Source organism: Equus asinus, chromosome 15 (genome assembly GCF_041296235.1).
Source record: "Equus asinus isolate D_3611 breed Donkey chromosome 15, EquAss-T2T_v2, whole genome shotgun sequence".
In the NCBI taxonomy this organism is placed as follows: domain Eukaryota; kingdom Metazoa; phylum Chordata; class Mammalia; order Perissodactyla; family Equidae; genus Equus; species Equus asinus.
In genome coordinates this window covers 7,175,194-7,182,364 of record NC_091804.1, presented here as the reverse complement: position 1 = coordinate 7,182,364, position 7,171 = coordinate 7,175,194, and positions in this window count along the sequence as shown.

Here is a 7,171-nt window from a genome sequence, read left to right as displayed (position 1 = left end):
CCCAGATCACCCTGCCCAGCCCTGCACTCTGAAAGCAGAGCCTGGGGACCAGGTTGCCCGGGTGTCTGGTCCTCCTCTTCCTGTTAGGTCCAGCCTGCAGGAGACACCGGAGGGCAGGGCACAGCAGAGTATTTATCCTGCCCCCTTGCTCCTCCCTCCCTCCTACACCAGGCAGGTGGCCCTCGTCCTCACTTCCCCTCTCACCAGTGATGGGAAATGCCCTTTCTCCCTGCCTGGCCCTCCAGTGTAACAGCTCCCCACTGCTGCTAGTGGGTGCCTCATGCCCCTTCTGGTTCCCTCCACTCTGCCCACCTGGCTGTAGGCAGCCCTTCCATTAAGAAAATGTCCTTAGTGGTCCCCACTGAGCTGCTGCTCATCTCCTGTCTTGTTGCCCTGACCCACTGACTTGGACAGCACCTGGCTCCAGCCAAGTGGCAGATGTTCAGTATTCCACTCAGATGACCTCGGTTCCCATTGCAACGCCACCATTTACTTCCACCTGGCTTGGCCTCTCAGCGTTCGTTTCCACATCTGGAAAATGGGTATGATAATAGCAATGCTAACTGTCTCAGCATTCTCAATGTAGCAAATAACAGACCCCTCTTGAGACCAGCCCAGGAGAAGGAGGGGGAATTATGGAAGGGCACCAGGGATCCTGGCAAGAATGAGGAGCTCGACTTGGGTTCTCGTGGCTGGTTCTTTTTGTCTCTATGTGTCTGCTTCTCTCCTTCTTCCCCTCTCTCAGCTACACCTCGCATGTGGCCAAAATGGTTTCCCTCCAGCTCTTGAGTTTATAAGTCTAAATAAATATAGACCTTATTCCACAAAAATGGGCTCACACTGGCATACTGTGTTGCACCCTGCTTTTATTCACTGATCGGGAGCCTCTCCCCACGTCACTGAATGTTCTAGCTGTAGAATTACAGCGCCACGTGAGGCAGGCACCTGGCTGGCCACTGGATGGTCTACCAATGTTTATTTCGTTGACTTGTCCCTCAGCCTAGGAGGTTTTCGCCGTGACTATCGCTGGTGTTTGGAATACGTGTCCCCTCCCCACAGCCATCTCCCAGGATCCCTTCTGAAGCAGGGGACCGACTTACTCTCTGTCTTGATTTCCATCCTCCACCACCGGTCCTTGATCTGGTTTTCATTTGAAGTTCACCACAGCTAGCGCAGCAGCAGACACGGCATCGTCTCTCTCCAGTCCTGCTTTGACTTACTCTGAGCTTTCCGGAGAGAGTCCCCTTGGGGATGAAACCGTCTTCAGTTGGGTCCGTGTTCCGCGGCAGCTGTGACTTTTAGAATGCAGCTGACTCTCACACTGAAGAAAGACACGAAGCTACTCTTCTCTCCTTCTCCAAAGGCCAGCTCTGCTTTTTAAGTTCAAACAATAGCATTCGATTGAACACACACATCCACATCTCTCCTGAGGGCTTCAAGAGAGGAAGAGGACACTGTGGAGCTTTTTAAAATATTGTACAAAATAAAATTTAGAATATCATGTCAGTCACGGTCCCTGGGGACACAGATGGCTCACTCAAACTGGGCAGTTTGAGGGGAGTTTGATAAACAGACTATTTACAAACGTGCAAGTAAGATTTGGGCAATCAGTGCAGGGTGATGCAGAATCCTGGGGCCAGCAACATCAGAAGACCATTCCCAAGGGTGATGGTGTGATTACTGCAACCCAGAGAGACTGACATCATGGAGGGAGCCCTGGACAGGAGCTGGGGCCTTTAGGAGGGGGATGCACCCAAACCACGGGGACCCAGAAAGGAAGGAGCTAGGGGGACAAATACCCAGACCTCCCTTTCCTCTGCCCTCCAGATATCATCCCATTGGATGGACCCAACTGGAAACTAGACGTCATGGCTGCCCACTGATGCAGGCTTAGGGCCCAGCATCCCAGAACACAGGTCAGAGTAAACAGGGGCCAGGGAGGGCTCAGAGGCGAGCAGGGGAGAGGAACGGACAGAAGGTATGCTTTCACAAAAGCTTTGAAAGTATACAACCCAATTAGAAATTATGAATTTAGTCAATAAAAGCTAGGGAGTAATCATTTGCACAACTAAATGATTTTTTTGGTTTTAAAAACATTTTCAACTAGTTGCCGTTAAACAAACTTCCCCCTGCAATTAAAATATGGTTTCATTTATGGAAAATTCAGCTTACTCAGAGCTGTTCAGGACCGCAGATGTTCAGGTAAGTAAAGGAATGGAGCAAACTTGAGCTGGCTTTGAGTTAGGCATGTTTCCTACAAACGTTCTGCCAGCGAGCTCCTTGTTGACATCAAAGCCAGAGGAGGGCAGCTAGCTCCCCGGAAGGAAGTTAGAGGCCTGCCGAAAGACGGAGCAGACGCTAGAAAGCCGCAGAATGCCAGCGAGCCACTCCATGAAGACGCAAATTAACTTGCAAAGGTCACCCCATTCATGAGTGGCTGGGCCCCCAACGAAATAGCGACCTGTCCTCCCGAACAGCTCTCAGAAGTCTCCCAGGCAGCATTCCACATTGAACTATGATCTTTAGGCACCCAGTCAGGAGGCTCTTTCCCGAAGATGTTCTTTCCTGGTCTTCCCCTCAAGAACACCCAGGTCTACCACGTGCACCCCCTGCCTTGGGTGACCCAGCAGCCAGCAAGCATTTTCCAAGGAAAGTCCTTATAAAGGGATTTTTCTGTGCTCTCAGTGTCCCAGGTTTGGGCTGTCATTGCAAAGTTGTACTGCACTCATGATGGTTTAACCTATGACACCAACAAGGACAGACTCTGCATCCACCTGGGGGCTGTGCTCAACTTCAAGGCCCAAGCCTGCCCGCAGACCCCTGGCTGGCAGACAGGTGGGTGAGTCCACCATCCCGACCCTGCTCCTGGGACCGTCTGTCAGCCAGTGCTCTGCTGGACATGTGACCTCAGAGATAGAAGTCATGGAAACAGATGAACCTCAGCTGGTTAAGCTGGTATCAGCACAACTGTTTTAAACAAGCCCTGCTCAAACCCTCTCCTTCTAGTTTCTAATTTCTTCTCACCTGATGCTAACAGGTAACCATGGCTTTATAAACTTGGAAAATGGATCCAGAAAGTGCCACCTTGAACCGTACCAGGACAAACTGCAGAAAGGTCAGAAGACACTGTGCTTAAAAAGCTGCTTTGAACAACTGACCTTTTCAGACAAATCCCAGCCAAAGTTCTCCCTTGGCACCGTCTCTGAGACGGCAGAGTGGGGAGGGCGTGCAGGGCATGGTGGTGTGTTGCTGGCCCACTCAGCAACACCTCCTGTGACGTCTTGAAATGCGTATTGTTTCCTGACCTGGTCCTGGGGACTGGCTGGTCCATTATGTCATATTTTCTCAATGGAGGCCATTGTCTCCTGCTGGCAGCTCCATGGCTCTTGTCTTCACAATGCATCGCCCTCACCCCAAAGTCTTGCCCTGTAGACAGCGTAATGTGATCCTGGCTGGGCTCAAAGGAGGCCTTCAGTCCCTCCCAGCATGTGCAGAAGTCCCACTGGCAGGACCGAGGAGCAGAGATCTCCATCCAAGAACCAGGGCTGGACCTTGGCCAACCTGACCTGGGACGGATTTCAGCATGCCCTTCAACTCCAATCTTTCCTGAGAAACACATCCCCTCCCACTATTCCTGGGGTATCCAGGCTTCAAGATGGACCCCACCTCCTGCCAATCTGGCCCTCGTGTAGTCCCCTACCACATTACACAGGGCAGACCTATACACTTGGTTGTGGAAATGGCAGACTGTGACTAGGTCCTAACAGACATTGTGGCTTCCACCTTATCCTCTCTGGGGAGAGCCAGCTGCCACATTATGAGGACACTCATGCAGCCCCGTGAAGAGGTCCACAAGGTGAAGAATTGGGGCGTCCTGTCAATGGCCAGCATGAACTCGCCATCCATGTGAGTGAGCCATCTTGGAAGCAGATCCTCCAGCTCTGGTCAAGCCTTCGGATGAGTGCAGATCCAGCTGCATCTTGACGGCAAACTCACGAGAGACCCTGAGCCAGGACCACCTGGGTTGGCCACTCCTGGATTCTAGACACACGGAAACTGTGAGGTATTAGGTGATTATTGTTGCTTTAAGCCACTATGTTTTGTTACATGGGGTGTTTGTTCCATAGTGCTAGATAGCTTAACATTCTGGGTGATCAAGTCTGAAAGGTCAGCCTCCAGGGGCTCAGAGCAGAGTGGAGAAGGACAGAGAATGGACACAGAGGGGCAAACAGTCACTAACTCTGCACACTTGGTTTCCTGAGCCCTAACCATCCTGCCTTTTGTTAAAAAAATGGAGGGAGTTTCAAAAGTGGAACAAAGTTGTCCAGTATCCTCCAACCAGCAATGACCATCCCTTTCCATGAACTGGGCACCATCCTCCCACCAAGTGCCCCAAATTATGTTCTTCTTATAAAAACTACAGCCACACTACTGACTACTAAAACCCTGAGCTGCGTTTCTACAAACTACTGCCCAGCCACCCACCTCAACCAGTCCTGTGCTTGGCAACAGATTTCTCTTGAAAATCTAACTTTCTCTCTTATCAGTTGCATCTTGACTTTATTCTAAAGTTCCAACCTATCAAAATAACTTTCATCCTAATTCACCTGTCACTTTTGCTCTTCCCTCCAACATTGTGTCACCTGCACATCTGATGCCATAGGTTCTCACTATCTGCATCCGGAAAGTTGATTAAAATAGTGACCTGGGCAGAGCTAACCCCAGAGGCCTTTGGCACTCCTCCATGGACTCCACTACCCCTTGACAACGAACACTCTGCAAAGAGTTGTGCCATGGATCCGCTGGAGATTCCCATTACCAGTGAGTTTGCCAAGCCTTTATTAAAATGCTGATTGGACACAAGTTTATTCACTCCGTTCACCAGCACTGTCTATGAAGGAAGCTCTCTTCCCTTGTGTATTAGTTTCCTGAAGCTGCGGCAACAAATTACCACAAATTTAATAGCTAAAAACGATAGAAACATATTCTCTTCCAGTCTTGGAGGCCAGCTGTCTGAAATCAGTATCACTGGGTCAGGATCAAGGTGTGGGCAGGACTGTGCTCCCTCTGGGGACTCTAGAGGAGGGTCCATCCTTGCCTCTTCCAGCTTCTGGTGGCTGCTGGCATTCCTTGGCTTGTGGCCCCATCTCTCCAATTTTCAGGTCCAGCATCTTCAACTCTTTCTCTGCTCTGTCTTCACATTGCTTTCTCTTCATGTGTGTCAGGTCTCTCTCTGCCTATCTCTTATAAGGACACATGTGATGGCATTTAGGGCCCACCCAGATAGTCCAGGATAATCTCTCATCTCAAGATCCTTAATCACATCTGCAAAGACTCTTTTTCCTTCTGTAGGGGAAGAAGACATATCCTCTACCTTCTGGGTCCTTCTGGCTGGGCTATAAATTAAATTCACATGAGACAGAATAACAGGAGAAAATCAAACAGAGCTTTACAACGTGTATACATGGGAGACACTCAGGAAAACTGAGCACTCGCCAAAATGGCAGAGGATCTCATCTCAAATTCCATCTTCAGCTGAAGAGAAAGGAGGGTGTTGGGGGTGGTGGTTTGGGACTTCAAGGGGATAGAAGGCAATTTACATGGAAATGGAAATGGAAATGGGCCAACTATAGACAGTGTGACCTGAGACACATTTTACATTACATTACAGTTATCTTATGGTATTAGCTCCTTCCTGGAACAGGCCCTTCTATTTTAAATTCTTTTAGGCAGTTGTGGGGGGTCAAAGTTTCTTTCATAGTCTTTTCTTCTTAAAAAGAGTCAAACCAGGGCCAGCCCGGTGGCACAGTGGTTAAGTTCGCATGTTCTGCTTCTTGGTGGCCCGGGGTTTGCCGGTTCAGATCCTGGGTGCAGACATGGCACCACTTGGCAAAAGCCATGCTGTGGCAGGCGTCCCACGTATAAAGTAGAGGAAGATGGGCATGGATGTTAGCTCAGGGCCAGTCTTCCTCAGCAAAAAGAGGAGGATTGGCAGTGGTTAGCTCAGGGCTAATCTCCCTCAAAAGAAAAAAAAAATGGCAAGCCAAGATACACATTTTGGGGTGGCCAACTCTGATCCCCCACACTTCCATTTACAGGTCCCAGGGATTAGGGCCTGATATCTCGGGGGGCCATTATTCAGCTCACCACAGCATGGCACAGCTCACTCCTACCAAGCTTTCCCACCTCATGGCCACTGGATTCTTTTCTAACACTTATAAATAAGCTGTGTCACGCTCTGCTCTATCATTTTCCAAAAGTCAACATCAAGGTTACTGTCTCTACTCTTTGGAATCCACTTGAGACTTATACTTCCCCAGGCCACATCAGTCTGGACATAAAAATGGGGTCATATTAAACAAAAGCATTTCTCAACGTTGCAATTCTTGCCAGTTCTCCAGTCCCCTAGAAATGTCAGGAACACCTAGAACGTATCTCTTAAGTGGAGGCCGCCTAGAGGTTGAGATCACAGTCTCTCAGCTCAGACTGCCAGGGTTTTGAATCCTGCCCCATCACTGTGGCCAACTGTATTTTCCAAGATGGCTACAAAAACATCTCCCATCCCACAAGCTCTTCTGCAGTGTGGTCTTGGCCCCTACCCCCATCAAGAGCTGGAGTCCAGGGGCTGCCCTGGTAGCACAGCGGTTAAGTCCAAATGTTCCACTTCGGCAGCCCAGGGTTCACCGGTTAGGATCCCAGGTGCAGACTTATGTACCACTTGTCAAGCCATGCTGTGGCAGGTGTCCCACATAAAATAGAGAAAGATGGGCACAGATGTTAGCTCAGGGCCAGTCTTCCCCTCCCCCCCCCCAAAAAAAGATGTAGTATACACCTACAATGGAATATGTTTCAGCCTAAAAAATAAGGGAATTCTGTCACATGCTGCAACATAGATGCACCTTGAAGACATTATGCTAAATGAAATAAGCCAGTCACAGGAGGACAAATACTGCATAATTCCACTATACGCAGCATTTAAAGTAGTCAAATTCATAGAAACAGAAAGTAGAATTGCGGTTGCCAAGGGGAGGGGGCGGGGGAGAGGAGAGTCGGTCAATGAGCATAGGGTTTCAGTTTTGCAAGATGAGTAAGTTCTTAGAAATCTGCTGTGTAACAAGGTGCACACAGTTAACATCATGCTGTATACATTTTTAAATGGTTAAGATGGTAA